At 37.6% G+C, this 20865-nt stretch overlaps 1 pseudogene; it reads left to right on the forward strand.

The window, feature by feature from the left end:
• Window positions 1-11152: 11152 nt before the first annotated feature.
• Window positions 11153-15165, forward strand: LOC129492607 (MICOS complex subunit MIC26-like; annotated as a pseudogene).
• Window positions 15166-20865: the final 5700 nt, after the last annotated feature.

Raw genomic sequence — 20865 nt, forward strand, 5'->3', positions numbered from 1 at the left:
GGTGGCAGGCGCCTGTAGTCCCAGTTACTGGGGAGGCTGAGGCAGGAGAATGGCGTTAACCTGGGAGGCGGAGCTTGCAGTGAGCAGAGATTGCACCACTGCACTCCAACCTGGGCAACAGCAGAGCGAGGCTCCATCTCAAAACAAACAAACAAACAAAAAAAAACAAGACAACTAAAGTAAATTCTACCTGACACTTTGTTGTTTCATTTTGTTGTGTATTTTTCTCAGCCCCATTCTGGTACTTGTTAAATGTTGGATGAATACCAGCTCCATTAAATTTCCATACGGGGAGTTCCAAAATTTGACATATGACATGTTTCAAAAATTCTTAATGTATTTCTGGTATTTGTAGTTGAGAGATCCAATCATTCTAATGAAAATAACATTTTCATTAGAAAACACCGTACATAAGAAATTCTGTGATAAACAGAGTAACAAGTTCCCAATGATGTCCATGTCCTAATCCCACAAATCTGTGAATATATTACCTTACATGACAAAATAAACTTTGCAGATGTGTTCATAGTTAAGGGCCTTTTATTTGGGACTTATTTTTCAAGCTATACAAATAATAAAATGAAAGTTATACCTCTGACATTAACTTCCAAAATGGATGAATCAGCCGTGTACCATTTCTCTATTAAAATAATTTCAGACTTCCTTTCTGCTAAAATCGTTTTGATGGAACATATCAGATTATTGTTTGTTCCTCTAAAAGTAGGGAACTAAAGCAACCAATCTCAACCTCTCTCAAAGTCATCAATTATACCTAAAAAGATTTTTTTCAAAATCCAATTCCAACACTTCTAATAAGTCTCGTAATAACTCCGGTTTCCTCTTAATACTTGTAGCATTAAGTATCGTATTGTATTGAATATTCTATAAAGCACTTACTGTTCATCCTGTAGTATTATACATTATCTGGTAGACTTTAAACTCCTCAACTGTTACATAAAATTTGTTGAAAAAACATATACATAGGTATAATTAGTATTTATTTATATATTTTAGAAAACATTTATTTAATCCCACTACATGCAGGCACTGTTCTTTTCAAAAAAGAGTAGAAATGCTTAACAATCAGAAGATCCTTGTAAAGAAAAATCTGTTTGTTTAAAAACATTATTATAATTTGATTAAAAATTTTAGCAAAGTTACACACCGTACTTAATGTATGAGTAAGACCTTCAGCAGGAAAGAAGATCCAGCCCAAGAAACCACATGTAGAGGGAACACACACATGTATGTGAACAGAGTTAAGGGATACAAAGCACCCAAAGACTAGCAACAGTAGTAATGCATTATCATCCCTAAGACACAAAGAGCAAGAAGATATTTATGTGACCAAAAAACATATTAAAAAAAGCTCAACATCACTGATCATTAGAGAAATACAAATCAAAACCACAATGAGATACCATCTCACACCAGGCTGAATGGCAATTATTAAAAAGTCAAGAAATAACAGATGCTGGTGAGGTTGGGGAGAAATAGGAATGCTTTTACATTGTTGGCTGGAATGTAAATTAGTCTGACCCCTGTGGAAGACAGTGTGGCAATTCCTCAAAGACCTAGAACCAAAAATACCATTTGACCCAGCAATCCCATTACTGGGTATATGCCCAAAGAAATATAAATCATTCTATTACAAAGATACATGTATGCATATGTTCCTTGCAGGACTATTCACAATAGCAAAGACATGAAATCGACCCACATGCCCCTCCACGATAGATTGGATAAAGAAAATGTGGTACATATACACCATGGAATACTATGCAGCCATAAAAAGGAACGAGATCATGTCCTTCTCAGGGACATGGATGGAGCTGGAAGCCATTATCTTTAGCAAACTAACACCAGAACAGAAAACCAAACACTGCATGTTCTCACTTATAAGTGGGAGCTCAACAATGAGGACACATAGACACAGGGAGGGCAACAACACACACACACTGAGGCCTGTCAGTCAGGGGATGGGGGAAGGGAGAGGATTCAGCATAAGTAGTTAATGCATGTGGGGTTTAACACCTAGGTGATGGGTTGATAGGTGCAGCAAACCACCATAGCACACATTTACCTATGTAATGAACCTGCACATCCTGTACATGTATCCCAGAATGTAAAATAAAATAAAATTTTAAAAAATAATAAAAACAGAAAAGACACTACAAAATGAGCAAGAAGAAATAGAGAATTGCTGGAGCACAATGTGAACTGGAGCCATGGAGGAAAGGCTGTGTAACAGGAAAGGGATCATCGAAGGACACAGCCATGCCAGGAACAAAGCTTAAAATAGGTAGAGCACAGGAAGGAATGGCCTCCTCTCCCAGTGACTCCTGCATCCCACAACTTGTGATTTTTTTCTGGGTACCATAGACTTAGCCCAAACAAATGACATAAAGCAAGAGTAGGGAAATGGGGGAAGCACTTGGAATCAGACTTCTGAGCATTGGGGCAGGAAAGAAAAGTCTGGACAATGAATCTGAGTACATAGAGGTAGGGTTGAGCAAAGGCAGAATAAGAAGCATATGTACTCAGTGTAGAAAAACAGGTATGCCAGTTATATTTGAATAGAAAGGAAGGGAGATCTACAGGGAGAAGGTTAACTGGAAAGACAGCAAAGGCATTCCAAGTAGAGACAATTGCACAAACATGTGAGTAGACCTTGGAATAACAAGAAAGTCGGTGTGCCTCCAAAGAGCAGGTATTGACTGGAGGAGTCTGGGAAAGTACCCGTAATCCATTTCATGTTACCTTTAGTGCCTGAGCCACAAATGTGAGCAGATATTCACTGACTAGTGTTGGGTGAATGAATGACCAAATGAATTAACTGAAGTTTCTTTATGCTGATTTTTATGCAAATCAAGAATGGCAGATGCAGTATTTCTATCATCATAACGTAGTTCTGATAGATGCTCTCTTGTGCAATATGTCCTGATAATTCAACTTCAGTGGATTCCAGTTGTTTTTCCCATAAGCTTTTTGTTGTTGTTTGTAATGAATAATGCACTTGGGCTTGAGATGTTGAGTAAAATTTCATACCAAGATATGTATATGCTTTTTTGTAATATTTTAAATTTCAAAGGAAATTGAAAATTAGTAGTAATTACTACTTTTTATTTAATTAAATTGAAATTCAGAAATATAGTACCACATAAGATAAAAATAGAACATAAAATATAATGTTAATGATTGTTAGAAATAAAAATTGAAAAAATGAGCATACAATCTCACAATATTTTTTTCACTTCAATATCTCTAAAGTCTGTTGGTACTAATGAATCATCTAATGTCTTTAAAGTTCATGAAAAAAATAAGACCTATAGGCTACATGAACTAAACCACCTTAGGAGAAACTGCTATTTATCAATACCCAATATAAACCTTATGTTTATCAGCTCAGGCAGATATCACTGTATTACATTATCATCACAACTTTTCTTGAATTTTTCTAATGCTCTTATCTCTAATGACAAAGGCATTGCATAGGCTATTTATTTAGATGTCATAATAATCCAGTGAAGTAGGAACGTTTATCCCCACTTTACAGATTAGAAAACTGCTTCAAAAAGTTTTAGTTTGTATAAAAACATATTAAACCATAGTGTCAGAGGTGTTAGAACCAGACTGACTCCCATTTTGAGTGGGTGCAGGGTAAAATGTGACTGAGACCTACTGGGCTGCATTCCCAGGATATTAGCATTCTTAGTCACAGGATAAGATACAGGTCACAAAGACCCCTCTGATAAAACAGGATGCAGTAAAGAAGGCTGCAGAAACCCCCCAAAACCAAGATGGCAACGAAAGTGACCTCCAGTCATCCTCACTACACACTAATTATTGCATATTATACCTAATTATAATGCATTGGTATGCCAAAAGACTCCCACCAGTGCCATGACAGTTTACAAATGCCATGGCTATGTCCAGAAGTTACCCTTATATGGTCTAAAAGGAAGGTGAATCCTTAGTTCTGGGAAATCCTCATTCCCTTTCCCAGAAAACTCATGAAATAACCCCTTGTTTAGCATATGATGAAATAACCATAAAAATAGCCAACCAATAGCCTTCAAGGCTGCTCTGCTTATGGAGTTGCCATTCTTTTGTTTTCTTACTTTCTTTTTTTTAATTATCATACTTTAAGTTCTAGGGTACATGTGCACAACGTGCAGGTTAGTTACATAGGTATACATGTGCCATGTTGGTTTGCTGCACCCATCAGCTCATCATTTACATTAGGTATTTGTCCTAACCCTATGCCTCCCCCAGCTCCCCACCCTCCAACAGGCCCCAGTGTGTGATGTTTCCCTCCCTATGTTCATGTGTTCTCATTGTTCAACTCCCACTTATGAGTGAGAACATGCAGCGTTCAGTTTTCTCTTCTCGTGTTGCTTTGCTGAGAATGATGCAAAGTACATGAACTCATCTTTTTATGGCTCCATAGTATTCCATGGTGTATATGTGCCACATTTTCTTGACCCAGTGTATAATTGATGGGCATTTGGGTTGGTTCCAAGATTTTGCTATTGTGAACAGTGCTGCAATAAATGTAAGTGTGCATGTGTTTTTATAGTACAATGATTTATAATCCTTTGGGTATAAAACCAGTAATGGGATTGCCGGGTCAAATGGTATTTCTAGTTCTAGATCCTTGAGGAATCACCACACTGTCTTTCACAATGGTTGAACTTGTTTACAGTCCCAACAACAGTGTAAAAGCGTTCCTATTTCTCCACATCCTCTCCAGCATCTGTTGTCTCCTGATTTTTTAATGATCGCTATTCTAACTGGCGTGAGATGTTATCTCATTGTGGTTTTGATTTGCATTTCTCTGATGACCAGTGATGATGAGCATTTTTTTCATATGTCTGTTGGATGCATAAATGTCTTCTTTTGAGAAGTGTCTGTTCATATCCTTTGCCCACTTTTTGATGGGGTTGTTTTTTTCTTGTAATTTTGTTTAAGTTCTTTGTAGATTCTGGATATTAGCCCTTTGTAGGATGGAAACTTTGCAAAAATTTTCTCCCATTCTGTAGGTTGCCTGTTCACTCTGATGATAGTTTCTTTTGCTGTGCAGAAGCTCTTTAGTTTAATTAGGTCCCATTTGTCTATTTTGGCTTTTATTGCCATTGCTTTTCGTGTTTTAGTCATTAAATCTTTGCCCATGCCTATGCCTGAATGGTATTGCCTAGGTTTTCTTGTAGGATTTTAATGGTTTTAGGTCTAACATTTAAGTCTTTAATCCATCTTGAATTAATTTTTGTATAAGGTGTAAGGTAGGGATCCAGTTTCAGCTTTCTACATATGGCTAGCCAGTTTTCCCAACACCATTTATTATTAAATAAGGAATCCTTTCCCCAGTGCTTGTTTTTGTCAGGTTTGTCAAAGATCAGATGGTTGTAGATGTGTGGTGTTATTTCTGAGGCCTGTGTTCTGTTCCATTGGTCAATATATCTGTTTTGGTACCAATACCATGCTGTTTTGGTTACTGTAGTCTTGTAGTATAGTTTGAAGTCAGGTAGCGTGATGCCTCCAGCTTTGTTCTTTTTGCTTAGGATTGTCTTGGCTATGTGAGCTCTTTTTTGGTTCCATATGAACTTTAAAGTATTTTTTTCCAATTCTGTGAAGAAAGTCAGTGGTAGCTTGATGGGAATAGCATTGAATCTATAAATTACCTTGAGCAGTATGGCCATTTTTACGATATTGATTCTTCCTATCCATGAGCATGGAATGTTCTTCCATTTGTTTGTGTCCTCTTTTATTTCCTTGAGCAGTGGTTTGTAGTTCTCCTTGAAGAGGTCCTTCACATCCCTTGTAGGATGGAGTCCTAGGTATTTTATTCTTTTTGTAGTAATTGTGAATGGGAGTTCACTCATGATTTGGCTCTCTTGTTATTGGTGTATAGGAACACTTGTGATTTTTGCACATTGATTTTTTTATCCTGAGACTTTGCTGAAGTTGCTTATCATTTAAGGAGATTTCGGGCTGAGACGATGGGGTTTTCTAAATATACAATCATGTCATCTGCAAACAGAGACAACTTGGCTTCCTCTTTTCCTAATAGAATACCTTTTGTTTCTTTCTCCTGCCTGATTGCCCTGGCCAGGACTTCCAATACTATGTTGAATAGGAGTGATGAGAGAGGGCATCCTTGTTTTGTGCCAGTTTTGAAAGGGAATGCTTCCAGTTTTTGCCCATTCAGTATGATATTGGCTGTGGGTTTGTCATAAATAGCTTTTATTATTTTGAGATAGGTTCCATCAATACCTACTTTATTAAAGAGTTTTTAACATGAAAGCCTATTGAATTTTGTCAAAGGCCTTTTCTGCATCTATTGAGATAATCATGTGGTTTTTGTCGTTAGTTCTGCTTATGTGATGGATTATGTTTATTGATTTGCATATGTTGAACCAAACTTGCATCCCAGGGATGAAGCTGACTTGATTGTGGTGAAGAAGCTTTTTGGTGTGCTGCTGGATTCGGTTTGCCAGTATTTTGTTGATGATTTTCGCATTCATCAGGGATATTGTTCATTAGGGATACTGGCCTAAACTTCCCCTTTTTTGTTGTGTCTCTGCCAGGCTTTGGTATCAGAATGATGCTGGCCTCATAAAATGAGTTAGGGAGGATTCCCTCTTTTTCTATTGATTGGAATAGTTTCAGAAGGGATGGTACCAGTTCCTCTTGGTACCTCTGGTAGAATTCGTCTGTGAATCCATCTGGTCCGGGACTTTTTTTGGTTGGTAGGCTATTAATTATTGCCTCAATTTCAGAACCTGTTATTGGTCTATTCAGAGATTTGACTTCTTTCTGGTTTAGTCTTGGGAGGGTGTATGTGTCGAGGAATATATCCATTTCTTCTAGATTTTCTAGTTTATTTGCGTAGAGGTGTTTACAGTATTCTCTGATGGTAGTTTGTATTTCTGTGGGATCAGTGGTGATATCCCCTTTATCATTTTTTATTGCATCTATTTGATTCTTCTCTCCTTTCTTTTTTATTAGTCTTGCTAGTGGTCTATTTTGTTGATCTTTTCAAGAAAAAAACAGCTCCTGGATTCACTGATTTTTTGGAGACTTTTTTGTGTCTCTATCTCCTTCAGTTCTGCTCTGATCTTAGTTATTTCTTGCCTTCTGCTAGCTTTTGAATTTGTTTGCTCTTGCTTCTCTAGTTCTTTTCATTGTGATATTAGGGTGTCGATTTTAGATCTTTCCTGCTTTCTCTTGTGGGCATTTAGTGCTATAAATTTCCCTCTACACACTGCTTTAAATGTGTCCCAGAGATTCTGGTACATTGTGTCTTTGTTCTCATTGGTTTCAAAGAACATCTTTATTTCTGTCTTCATTTCATTATTTACCCAGGAGTCATTTAGGAGAAGATTGTTCAGTTTCTATGTATTTGTGCAGTTTTGAGTCATTTTCTTATTCCTGAGTTCTAATTTGATTGCAGTGTGGTCTGAGAGACATTCTGTTGTGATTTATGTTCTTTTATATTTGCTGAGGAGTGTTTTACTTCCAATTATGTGGTCAATTTTAGAATAAGTGCAATGTGGTGCTGAGAAGAATGTATATTCTGTTGATTTGGGGTAGAGAGTTTTGTAGATGTCTATTAGGTCCACTTGGTCCAGAATTGAGTTTAAGTCCTGGATATCCTTGTTAATTTTCTGTCTCTTTGATTTGTCTAATATTGACAGTGGGGTGTTAAAGTCTCCCATTATTATTGTGTGGGAGTCTAAGTCTCTTTGTAGGTCTCTAAGAACTTGCTTTACAAATCTAGGTGCTCCTGTATGCATATATTTTTAGGATGCTTAACTCTTCTTTTTGAATTGATCCCTTTACCATTATGTAATGGCCTTCTTTGCTTCTTTTGATCTTTGTTGGTTTAAAGTCTGTTTTATCAGAGACCAGGATTGCAACCCCCGCCTTTTTTATTTTTTTATTTTTTTGCTTTTCATTTGCTTGGTAGATCTTCCCCCACCCCTTTATTTTGAGCCTATGTGTGTCTTTGCACATGAGATGGGTCTCCTGAATACAGCACACTGATGGTCTTCACTCTATCCAATTTGCCAGTCTGTGCCTTTTAGTTGGGGCATTTAACTCATTTACATTTAAGGTTAATATTTTTATGTGTGAATTTGATCCTGTCATTGTGATGCTAGCTGGTTATTTCACCTGTTAATTGATGCAGTTTCTTCATAGCAATGATAGTCTTTACAATTTGGCATGTTTTTGCAGTGGCTGGTACCAGTTGTTACTTTCCATGTTTAGTGCCTCCTTCAGGAGTTCTTGTAAGGCAGGCCTGGTGGTGACAAAATCTCTCAGCATTTGTTTGTCTGTAACAGATTTTATTTCTCCTTCACTTATGAAGCTTAGTTTGGCTGGATATGAAATTCTGGGTTGAAAATTCTTCTCTTTTAGTAACTTGCTTTCACTTTACTCTATGGACTCACCCCAAAATTCTTTCTTCCATGAAATTCAAGAATGCTCTCCTGAGGTCTGGAGCAGGACCCTTTTCCAGTAACAATAGTTCTGCTATTCAGACAGATATCTGACTTCACAGTCGACACCCTGAATCATTATGCTTTCCTGAATACATGGCATACTTTTTAAAAATAGAAATTCTACACCTATTTTTGTATACACATAATCCAACTAATCTTGAGAATCTGGTTGAAGTGGCCTGTTCCCTGAAATCACTGCCCATTGCCTCAGTCAGAAGTGATTGTTCCCTTCATTTTGAGGCAGGAGGTAGGTGGGACTCGATTGGGGACTAGATTGGAGACTGGCAGAAACTGGAAAGAGGAACTGAAAGTATGTTTTCATAAGGCATGTCCACCAGCGCCATGACAGTTTCCCATTGCCATGGCAACACCTGGAAGTTACTGCCTACTTTCTAGCTTTTTCTGAATAACCAACCCCTTAATTAATATGTCCATAAAAGGGGGTATAAATATGACTGTTTATGGAGTAGCCTTGCTCTGCAGGAGCTCACAGAGCTGTAACACTGCTGCCCACCTCAATAAAGCTGTTTTTTTCTACACCAGCTTGCTCTTGAATTTCTTCCTGAGTGAAGCCAAGAACCTCCCCTGCTTCACTTTGAGTTTCTAAGAGTTGCAATTTGAGCATAACAAATATTTGTTTTAAACATACCACGATGGAGGCATTGCTTTTCAAAGCTTCTTTAAATTTAAAAAATATATATAATTAAAAACAATATAAGTATACAGCTTGTTGAATTTTCAAAAAGAAAACATACCACTGTAACTAGCATCCAGAACAAGAAACAGAACGTTACCTAAATCTCAGAAATCTCTTGTTGCTCCTTTTTTTAAAAATCATATTCCTTCTTCTATTCCCAAAGGTAACTATTATTCTGATTTCCAAGAACGTAGACTAGTTTGGGGCGGATATTATTTTAAGTACTTTACATGTAACTTATTCAACACTGTTGAGCCCTACACACAGAGATCATCTAAATAATTCACTCAGGTAACACAGCCGATGAATTGTAGAGCTGGGATTCAAATTCTAGCTGTTTACTACAGAGGACACTCACTTAATCTGTACTTCTGTATGGTCCATGTGGCAAATTATACCTTATACCTCGTTTCCTCATTAGTTGTGGCTATACCTATTTATTCCAGACAGACAGTAAGTTCCTAAAAGATAGGGTTTATATCTAATTCATTACATCTGTTTAACATTCAGTATAGTGTGTGGCCTATCCACTTAATAAATATTTGCTGATTGATTAAATGAAGGAATAAATAAAACAAATACACGTTTATTTAAAATGCTGTGCAACGACACTCTAGAACCCTGGGCAATATTAAAGTGATTTCCCCTCACAGTTGAAAGCACTGCTTTTTATTTCTCATTGCCACCAAAGAACACATTTCCACAGCGTTTCCCAAGTCATTCAGCGTTTTCCAGTAATCGCGTATTTTCCATTAAATATAGTCATGTAAGCAGTAAAAATCTGTGCAGAACATGTAATGTTGTCTGATGGGATTTGGAAGAGAAGAATTTTTCCTTAGTATGAATTGTCACTACTCAGGCAGCATCTTTCAGCCTCAGATTACAACATACTTAACTGTTTTATTCACTTTTTTCCTCTGCTGACATTTCTTATTGTTATAAGCAAGATGACTTTGATAAATCCCTCTCTACCACTTTCTCAGAAGTAGCAATTCTGTTAGGTGTTAAAATACATTTCTCCCCAGTACTTACAAACTAATATTTTCATTAGTATAAAATATTAAGCAAGAGAGGCAACATTAGTAAATGTCAAGGCTAATCCTTCAGAGTTACTACTGGTTAAGATTTTAGAGGTTGATGAGCTGAGCTTACCTCTTCCCCCAGAGAGGTGAAGTGAGTTGACCAATACTACCAGCTTGCTAAAAGAACTGCATACCTGGGAGCTCTGTCATGTTCATTCCACTACACCACTAGAAAGGACTATCTTCACCTTTCTAGTTGAAGGCCAGTTGATGAATCACCTCTCTTGATCTTGCCCTGAGTTCCTTGTTCATTTCTTCTTAACTTAACCAGGGAAAGAGGGGTCCCTCTCCTCCAAATATTGCCCTCCTTTTCTTTGCTCTGCCTCTTACAAAAAGGGTATAAATGGACCACAAAAAGGGTATAAATAGCCCACACATTCTGGGCCATGCAGTACTAAAACAGAAGTCAGAAATTTATTGCAATTAAGATGAATGTTTAATTATCTTACCCTAGGAGAGTCATGGAGCCTATGCTTCTATCAAATGAAACGTCCAATTTTTGTCTCAGATTCCACTTCAAAGTTATTCATTACACAAACCAAACAATGCAGTTTTGACCATTAGTGATAGCAAACATTGAAGATTTTTTGCAAATAGTAATAAAGACATGGATTTGAATTTTGGCAAACTCCATGTGATAGCCTGAAAAGTGCCCCACCCCCAAAGATGTTTTAATCCTAGTCTCAGAACCTGAATATGTTACAACACATGATAAAAGGTACTTTGCATATGTGATTGATTTAAGGATCTTGGGATGGAGAGATTAACCTAGATTATGCTCATGGGCCCACTGTAATCAGAGAGAGGGAGGGGAGGATTAGAGTCAGAAAAAAGTGATGTGTTGGGCAAAGAAAGACAAAGATTGGAAGATGCTATGTTGCTGGAAGAAAGTTGGGGCCATAAATCAACAAATGCAGGAAGCTTCTGGAAGGTAGAGAAGGCAAGGGAATGAATTCTCTCTTGAGACCACAGAAATAGCAGAGCCCTGGTAACCCATTTTACATTTCTGACCTCTAGAGCTGCAAGGGTGTAAATTTGGGTTGTTTAAAGCCACTACATTTGTGATGATTTTTTACAGCAGCAATACAAAATAATGTATACACTTCACATTAAAAATTATGGGACAAAAGACTCGAATGTACAGACTGTGGATCAAAAGAGATGAACAGAAACCTGGAATAATAGAGAAAAACAATTTAATAGCTAAAATAGGTTAAGAATGTACATCAACTATTTAGAAGGAAAAGAATTGGAAAAATACTGGAATTCACTTCTTTATCCACTATAGTATTTGAACATAATAATGTTCAATTGTATGGAATAGTAAAATTCTATGTTGTTTCTTCTGTACAGATTGGTTTGGTTCATTTCAAACTAAATAAACATTTTCATCTTCATATAAAATCTTGTATTGAAGAACTCCTGCCAGATTTGCTATAGATTAATGCATGTCCTCAACTTATTTTTGTAAAATTGTAAGCGGAAAATTTACATTATGCTAACAGGCAGATGTGTGTGTATTTGTATGTGTATGTGTGTTGAATCATCATCTGGTTCTATATTTTAAAAGTTACTATTAACAAGAGTAAATAAAGCCCCTTGAACAAAATTTAAATTTCAATGTCATATATTCTCCTAAGTGAAATTATTTTAGTCAGCTAAATTTTAAAGTTTCCAGAATGTCACACTGAGGCCGGTTACAGAGATAACTTTGTACAGCATTGGAAAAGGCAAAACCAGAAAAAGAGAGGAAGCACATGGTAAGCTAAATAATGACCCCCAAAATGTAGCCACATCCTACCGTGTGGAACCTGTGAATGTCACCCTATGTGGCAGAAAAGGATGTTGTGGATTTGATTACATTAAGGATCTTAGAATAGGGGGATTATCTTGGCTAATCCAAGTGGGCCTTCAGTGTAATCCACGTGTCTTTATGAGAAGGAGATTTGACACAGAAGGAGAAGGAAATGTAGCTGCAGAGGCAGAGATTAGACGTATGTGACCACAAGCCAAGAAAGGGTGGCCGCCACCAGAAGCTGGTAGAGGCAAGAAACAGATTATCACTTAGAGCTTCCAGAGGGAGTAACCCTACTGACACCCTGATTTCAGCTTAGTGATACTGATTTCAGATATTAGGTCTCTAGAACTTTGAGAGAATAATTGTTTTAAGCCACCACATTTGTGATAATTTGTTATAGGAGTCATGGGAAACATACAGATTTTGGTACCTAAAAACTACATATCTAAAACCTGTAACAAATATCTAAAATGCTATATTTAACTAAATACCTAAAAACTATAACAAATGTCTTTAAAAATCTTGTAACAAATACCTAAAAATGTGAACATGGCTGTGGAATTGGGTAATAGGTAGAGACTCAAATAATTTTGAGGTGCTAGATAGGAAAAGCCTATACTGCTTTAAACAGACTATTGGTAGAAAAATGGGTATTATAGGCCCTGTTGATGAGGGCTCAGGAGTAAGTTAAGAGAACAGAAGAGAAAGTCTCTATCATCTTAGAGTATATGTATGTTATCATCAACAGAATGTTGGTAGAAATATGCACATTAAAGGGTTGCTGCTGAGGGCTCAGAAAAAAATAAGGAACTTGATTTGGGGAGCTGGAGGAGAGGGACCCTTGTAATATAGTGACAGAAAGCCTAGCTGAATTGTGTCCTACAATTATGTGGAAGCATAACTTGTAAGCAAATAGCTTGGTTGTTTTTCTGAACATTTTAGGCAACATGTTGAAAGTACGGTCAGATTTCTTTTTGCTGCTTATAATAAAATGCAAGAGGAGGGAGATAAATTGAGGAAGACTGTTAAACAAAAACCAGGATTTCATGATTTGGGAAATTCTCTGCCTATTCATTTTGCAAAAGAAGCTAAAACTAGAAGATTCATTCTTAGGAAAGTGTGTTCTGAAGACAAAGTCAAGGATGTGGTTAAACAACTATTACCCAGTGTCTCAAAAAGACCAAAAGGTGTGCGTATGTTCTCACCCAGAGAGTTATTTGAGGAGATTAAGCATGTGACTCATGGATCCATTGAGCATCTCAGCAGAATCCAGGAATAAAGATGAGAATACATAGGAAGGATCTTAAAAACCAAGCAAACAATACTTACTGGGTTCCTCTTAAGTTTTATTCTCCAAGCCAGTAGTTTTAATATACATTATTTTTATAAATTAAAAAAACTTGGCTGGGCACGGTGGCTCATGCCTGTAACCCCAGCACTTTGGGAGGCCAAGGCAGGCGGCTCACCTAAGGTCAGGAGTTCGAGACCAGCCTGACCAACATGGAGAAACCCCATCTCTACTAAGAATACAAAATTAGCCGGGCGTGGTGGCACATGCCTGTAATCCCCGCTACTCAGGAGGCTGAGGCAGGAGAATCACTTGAACCCAGGAGGCGGAGGTTTCTGTCAGCCAAGATGGTACCATTGCACTCCAGCCTGGGCAAAAAGAGCAACACTCCATCTCAAAAAAAAAAAAAAAAAAAAAAAAAACTGATACCACCTTTATGAGTGAAGTATAATTTTTCCCATTTTACATGTACAATATATTAGTTACAATTTCACATGTACGATATATTAGTTTGGTTTGTTTTTGGTTGCAAGCAACAGAGACCACTGCAATTAACTTAAAAATGGGTGTTAGTGGAAGGTTCGTAGGCAGCTCCATAGAACTGAAGGAGAACGTAAACAATCAAATATTGGAAAGAGAATACAAACATTGCAAAATTCGGACATTGGAATTTTGGAGGTGTAGTAACCAGGACAAATGGATACTGCTTTGGGAATGACTACCAGAACAAATCAGTTCTAAACGTTTTCCATATTTGTGTCACTTCGCTCAGGACTTCATTTCCCTGTAGGGAGAGACTGGTGGACTTAGCTTGTGGCAACAATTAACACTGTGTGCCAGAGGAGAGCAGGATACCTGAACTGAAAGTCCCATCAAGAGCATAGGCAGGGGTGATTGAACCAAGCCTTCGCTGCACAGAGTTTGTCCTACTGCAGTCACCCGCACTACGGCTCGCTTGCGGTTGGAGAAATCAAGGCCCTACCGGGCCTCCGTAGCCACATCTCTGTTGTGGGCGTGGCCAGGCTGGGGTGACCCTGCCGGAGCCACCGTTGCCAGCGACACGTTCAAGGTAATTCAGAGGGGTCCGTGGGGCCAGCCAGCCTGAGCTTGTTCACCTTCAAAGTCTGTGCAGCACCGAAAAAGGACTCACCTCCCAAAACTTCCGTGAAGGTTGACGAGCTTTCGCAAGGGCGAATCGCAGTGTGTGGAGGAGTCAAGGAACCAGCTAGAAGAATGCTTCACACAGCTCCGACACTTATTGCGAGCCATACACAAGCTGGTGTCAGGACACGTACTCCCAAAGTAAGCCCAACATGCAAAGTTTGGTTCAGTGGGGTTAGACAGCTATGACTATCTCCAAAATGCACCTCCTGGATTTTTTCCAAGACTTGGTGTTACTGGTTTTGCTGGACTTATTGGACTCCTTTTGGCCAGAGGTTCAAAAATAAAGAAGCTAGTGTATCCGCCTGGTTTCATGGGATTAGCTGTCTCCCTCTATTATCCACAACAAACCATCGTGTTTGCCCACGTCAATGGGGAGAGATTATATGACTGGGGTTTAAGATTTGTGGAAGGACAACTTTCAAAAGTCAGGAAATGTGAAGAATTCACCTGGAACTAAGTAGAAAACTCCATGCTCTGCCCGTCTTAACTTACTTAAGTTACATATATTAAGTTATCTATAACTTAGGTATAGGTAAACATTGGAAACTCCATAGAGTAAATCAGTATTTCTACAGAAAAATGTGAGAGAAGTCAGTATTGAATGTATTAAATTGGCTTTCTTCTTCAGGAAACACTAGACCAGAGCTCTGTTATCTTGGGTGGTACCATCCTACAAGCAAACTAATCTGAAATCCTTTCACCTAGAGATAATGTACAAACCTTAGAACTCCTCGTTTTCATGTTGCTATTTATTTACATAATTAAAACCCAAATTAAAAAAAATAGCACAGGCAATTCAAGATTTCTGTAATTCCCAAAGAATAAAGTGAGGTGCTGAAGGAAGGTGGAATGGCTGCTGAACAGACTAAAAACACACATAGGGTAAATGAATATTCTCTACAATGATGCCCAGGGTTGTCCAGTGACTTGTCCAAAACCCCTGTCAAGAGAGTGGCTTAACCCTTACTCAGACCACTCGATTTAAATTGAAGAGTTCATGTGTGTCTAATACACCTGCTAACCTTTTCCTATGGGATTTCAGTCCTCCCGTACACATAATGAGGGAATTGGGCATATATGACCTTTCAGCGTTCTTCTAACTTTTAGCATTTTCCTCTAATGAACCAGCCTGTTGCTTTGAGGCGCTGGATGGCTGTTTCTATCATTGACAACAGATATACTCACTTCATTCTTATTTACATAGACAGAAGCTGTGTAGTGACAAGGTCTCTTCAAGGCTGGAATACTTCCTTAATAATATGAACAAAATAGCATCTGGTATCAATCTTGTCCCACTGACTTGACTGTAGTGATTTAAAGCTTTCATTCTTTGAATTCAAAATCTAATTTTTAATGCACTTTCTGTCAGCTGTCTTCATGGATTCTAAATGAGTTTCTGTCATCCTGACAGAGCCCCAGATAAATTGAAACTTAACTAGGGAAAAAAATAAGTGTTAAAAAATGATTTGTTCTGAATAGAATAAATGTGATATATATTTTGGTTATTTTCTCCCTAAATTGTCATTGGCTTCTATTAGTGAGCTGATGAACATGTGTGATGATCAACTACTTCTGTAATTTACTGCTTGACAATAGTTTGTAGGCAAATTGCCAGGCTGACTTTGACTGAACCCATTATGCATTATTTCTTTTCAAGTAAACTGACCTGAAGAAAAGACTCAAATAATTATTTTTTCAGCATAACCTAAAGTTATTGAGTATTCCAGCTATTATTTCCCCCAGGTGTTCACTTTAATTGGATATGTAATCATTTTACATGAAAAAAAGCCATTATGATGGCCAAAGGTGGGTGAGAAGGCAATATTGTGGTTCTCTTTTACTGGTATAGAACCAGGAGACAAGAACGTTAAGCCAAGGAGAGAGCAGGATGAGGAAAAATAAAGAGGGGAGACAGAGAAGGAGAGAGATGAAGCATGTGGCATTTTATGAGGTTCAATCAGCATACAAAAGTCTTAACTACCCAAAGCATTCTATACTAATACTCTAAAGTGCCTGGTTCAAAATACATATAACCATCCACATTTGTAAAGCAATGTACTACTTAAATGTAATGTTACGTCCCTCTTCAGAGTCTCAAAATACACTTTAAGCACAAAGAGCTTTATTTATAAATTAGAACCTCAGGCTTCCTGAAGACAAGTGATTTAATCCATGTCACACAGCTGGTTGATGGCAGACACTAAATTAGGACTAGGTCTCTGCCTTCTCGACCCAATGTAATTTCCATATCACCTCATTGCCTTTACACCAGAGATCCTTAATTAACTTCCACCAGATGTTAATTACATTCTTCTTTCCATGAAACTTTCCTGAGAAAGTTTTTGTTGTTGCTTTTGAGAATGTTCTGCCCCAAGTAACACTATAGTTTCTGAAAACAGTCTCGAATTCAACTGATGTTGAATTGAGGCCACCCTACCTTGCTGGTTAAGAAGATGGGGCCCTGGTACAATCTTAACTGAAGAAAATTCCTCAGTCTCTCAAGAAGTGGCATGTGGGCACCCTCGGCTTGGGTAATCTGACTTCTAATACTTCATTTGTTATTTGGTTTTGAGCAACACACTTAAAGTATTTAGACTTCATGTCATTAACTCTATTCTCTTAAGAACTAAATGAGCTAATTCATGGGAAAACACATGTAAGATGTTAATGTTAATAAGATGACATTTCTCCAAAGGGAGGGCCAATGTGTACTTCTAATACTCGTTGTGATGACTGCGCATTGTGCAGGAATGGAAAGTGTCTGCTGCAGAATATCTGTAGCAGATGCTGTTAACACCTCACCCGTGTCTCCTCAGGTCCCACCAATCCCATACTAGCTGTGGCTTCCAAAAACAAGCACTTGAGGGCTTTCTCTGGGATTCTGGGCTGGTGATAGACACACAAGGATTGCAGGGTTTGATATTCCCAAGAAATAGCTGTCAATGACAGGGAAGAGTTGAAGGACCAATACCCAGCTTCTTCTCACTTCAGGTGGAACAGTTCTAAGGAATCCTTTTTAAATTACAGTGCTTATTGTACTACAATGTTAATAATCTTAAAGAAATAAGCTCCAAACTGACTGAATAAATCAAATGGGATATTTTCATGCTTACTCTCTCTTCTCAAGCCTTCTATGTCCCTAAGGTCATAGAAGCAGAGGGAATGTATCCTAATAGCCACACTTGTATTTTAAGATCTAATGACTGTCTAGCATTGTTGCCTTCATGCAGACTATGTAGACATGCTGGATAACTAACCATGGCATTTTATAACCCTATGAGAAGACTTAATGCCAAGGATAGATGCATATTAGAAAATTTTTTCTATAAGTTATAATGCTAAACTTATTGGTGGAGGTATAAATCTTGAAAAATTAAAGAGAATTGCCTGAAGGTCTTCTATATTTTTTAAATGGTTGATAGGCTGAAAGGAGAAGAAACTAGAGTAAAAAGACGGAAATTTATTTCAGTTTCAGAGACTATAAAATCTGTGTTTTGTTTATTTTGTCTTTGCTTCAAACTTGAACTAGTTCATTTCCTGACTCATGGGACATGTTAAATGTCTTATGACCAATAAAATATTATTAAAAATCTTCTGGTCTAGCAATCTATTTCAAATGTCTATTTTAAGTTACTGTAGAACACTAAGGTCACAGAAGCAGAAAGGATGTATCCTAGTAGCCACATCTATACACATCTATATTTTTAGGTCTAATTTCATCTGTGTATCTACATTGTTGTACATTTATTCATAAAATAACCCAACTACACATACATATGTGTAAGTATGTGTGCATATATAAAATATGCAGAGATGCACAAATTTTTTTAAAACCAAACTGCTTGTGTTTGAATCCCAGTTCTGCCACTTGTGATCTGTGTGACCATGAGCAAGTTACTTAATATCTCTGTGTGTCAGTTTCCCTTTTGTAAAATAGGGATGACAATAGAATATACCTCTTAGCGTTATTGTGAGAATTAAACATGTTAATATATATAAAGTCTGTGATATGGTTTGGCCCTGTGTCCCCACCCAAATCTCATCTTGAATTGTAATCCCCACGTATAGAGGGAGGGAGGTAACTGGATCGTGGGGGCAGTTTCCCCCATGCTGTTCTCGTGATAGTGAGTGAGTTCTCATGAGATCTGATGGTTTTATAAGTGTTTGACAGTTTCTCCTTCACATGCTTCTCTCTTCTGCCACCTTGTGAAGAAGGTGTCTGCTTTCCTTTTGCCTTCCACCATGATTGTAAGTTTCCTGAGGCCTCCCCAGCCATACAGAACTGTGGGTTAATTAAGCCTCTTTCCTACAAATTACCCAGTCTCAGGGAAGTTAATTTATAGCAGTGTGAAAATGGACAAATACACTCTGGCACAGATTAAGCACTATTAACATTTATATTATCTTAGCATATATTCTATCAACCCATATATATATTATATATAATATATATTATATATATCACCAATATAGATAGAATTTGTCCATACATATTTCTGAATCCTATACAGGTGCAGCGTAATTATCATATGCACATAGCATAATGAGTACACAATGTGACTTTGGTGATAGTGCTGACTAATCCTGTTAAAAGGCAATCTCCCTCCTGTGGGGAGTTAAACAGGGTCTCTCTGGGTGCTGCATGATAGATCCAACCCTGAATAATTAAAAACCTTCGTAGCATCACTTGAAATACATCTTCCAGAACCGTTATTCAATTCTCCCCTTACTGGTTAAATTTATTTGCTTCCAGTTTCAAATGAAGCAATCAATCCCTTTAAAAGAAATAAATAACAAAAATAATAACATAAATAATCATAAGCTGTCACATTAATTGGAGTCATTTTCCTTCTGGGTGTCTCTAGATGGTATATTCCTTCCCTGATCAGCCTGCTGCTTTGAGATTAATATTCAGTGCACCCTGCAGCTGCTCTTCCCACAGAGTTGTGACGTGAAGGATCTAATAGGGGACAATGAGAAAACTCAACTGTTCAGCATTATGGTCACTGAGGAGACTCCCTGCCATGTTACTTACAGAAAGGACTAGAGAATTATCATTGTACAGAATTGAAATTATTATCTATTGGGATAAAGATAGGAAAAGAAAAACATGATAGAAAAATAGAAATCTTAATTTAAATTGTCCCCATGGCTACTTCCCTGGGCTTATCTCTTCTCCCTTCCTCTAGCTACTAAACTCCAGACCATAAAACTAAGGTCACCTAATCAGGTTTTGTCACATCTTTCTTACCTTTGCCTAGCATTCCTATAAATTCCTTATCTGTTCAACACAAGGAATTCAAATACTGTCTTCTTATTGGAATATTTTTATTCTAGATATGTTTATGTAAAGATAACTGCAGGCTTGATTTGAATGGAGAAAGGCTAAAGGAAATTAATATTTATTTAGGGCCAACTATGTTTCACACATTTTATTTTATGTGCATTATTGTATTTCATCCTCATCTCAATTATTTGAGATATCGTTATCTCCGGGGTATAATTGAATGATCAGAGGCTTAGATGTGTTGAATAATTTGTACAATGATGCATACTGATGAACTACACAGCCAGGATTTGAACCCAGGCTTATCTTACTCCCAAGTCCAAGCTGTTCTATTTCTGCTGCACTGCAGAAATAGTAGCCATCGATAGAAGAAAAACAAATCTAATTTCTGTTTTCAGAAATACAAGAGCTTGTCCATGATCATTTCACAAAGTTTTTTTTTGTACCTTATAAGTAGCCATATGTAGAACGCAAGTGTAGAATTTCAAAACATTGCTCCAAAATTCTTTGATATTCCTCCCATTTTCCACAAAAGGCAGGGTCTATGTGCCCTGGCCTAGAATCTGGAAGAGTTGTCACTGCTTCTACTCATAGAGTGAAGCAGAACTGATGCTCAGTGGTTTCTGAGAAGGGCCATAAAGGACACTGGGACTTTCTCTACGTTTGCTGAACGCTTCCCCTTAGAGACCAGAACTACAATAAGAAGTCTGACTTCCCTGAAGCCACCATGCTGTGGAAAAGTCAAGTCACATGGAGATGTTTTGGCTGGCAGTCTTTGTCTTTGAGTCACACCAGCCAGAATCCACATATGACTGAATGAAACCCACAGCCCTTTAGCCTTCCCAGATGAAGACCCAAACATTGTGAAGCACAGATGGGCTCACCCTATGCTCTGCCTGGATTCCTGACCTCAGATTCTGTGAGCATAATAAATGAGTTGGTTTAAGCTACTGAATCTTGGCGTATTTGTTGTACAGCAAAAATAATGGAGACAAATAAACAAATTGAGATCCAACAGAATGCAAAGCAGAATTCTAAATATTGT

This window comes from Symphalangus syndactylus, chromosome 11 (assembly GCF_028878055.3).
Source record: "Symphalangus syndactylus isolate Jambi chromosome 11, NHGRI_mSymSyn1-v2.1_pri, whole genome shotgun sequence".
Taxonomy (NCBI): domain Eukaryota; kingdom Metazoa; phylum Chordata; class Mammalia; order Primates; family Hylobatidae; genus Symphalangus; species Symphalangus syndactylus.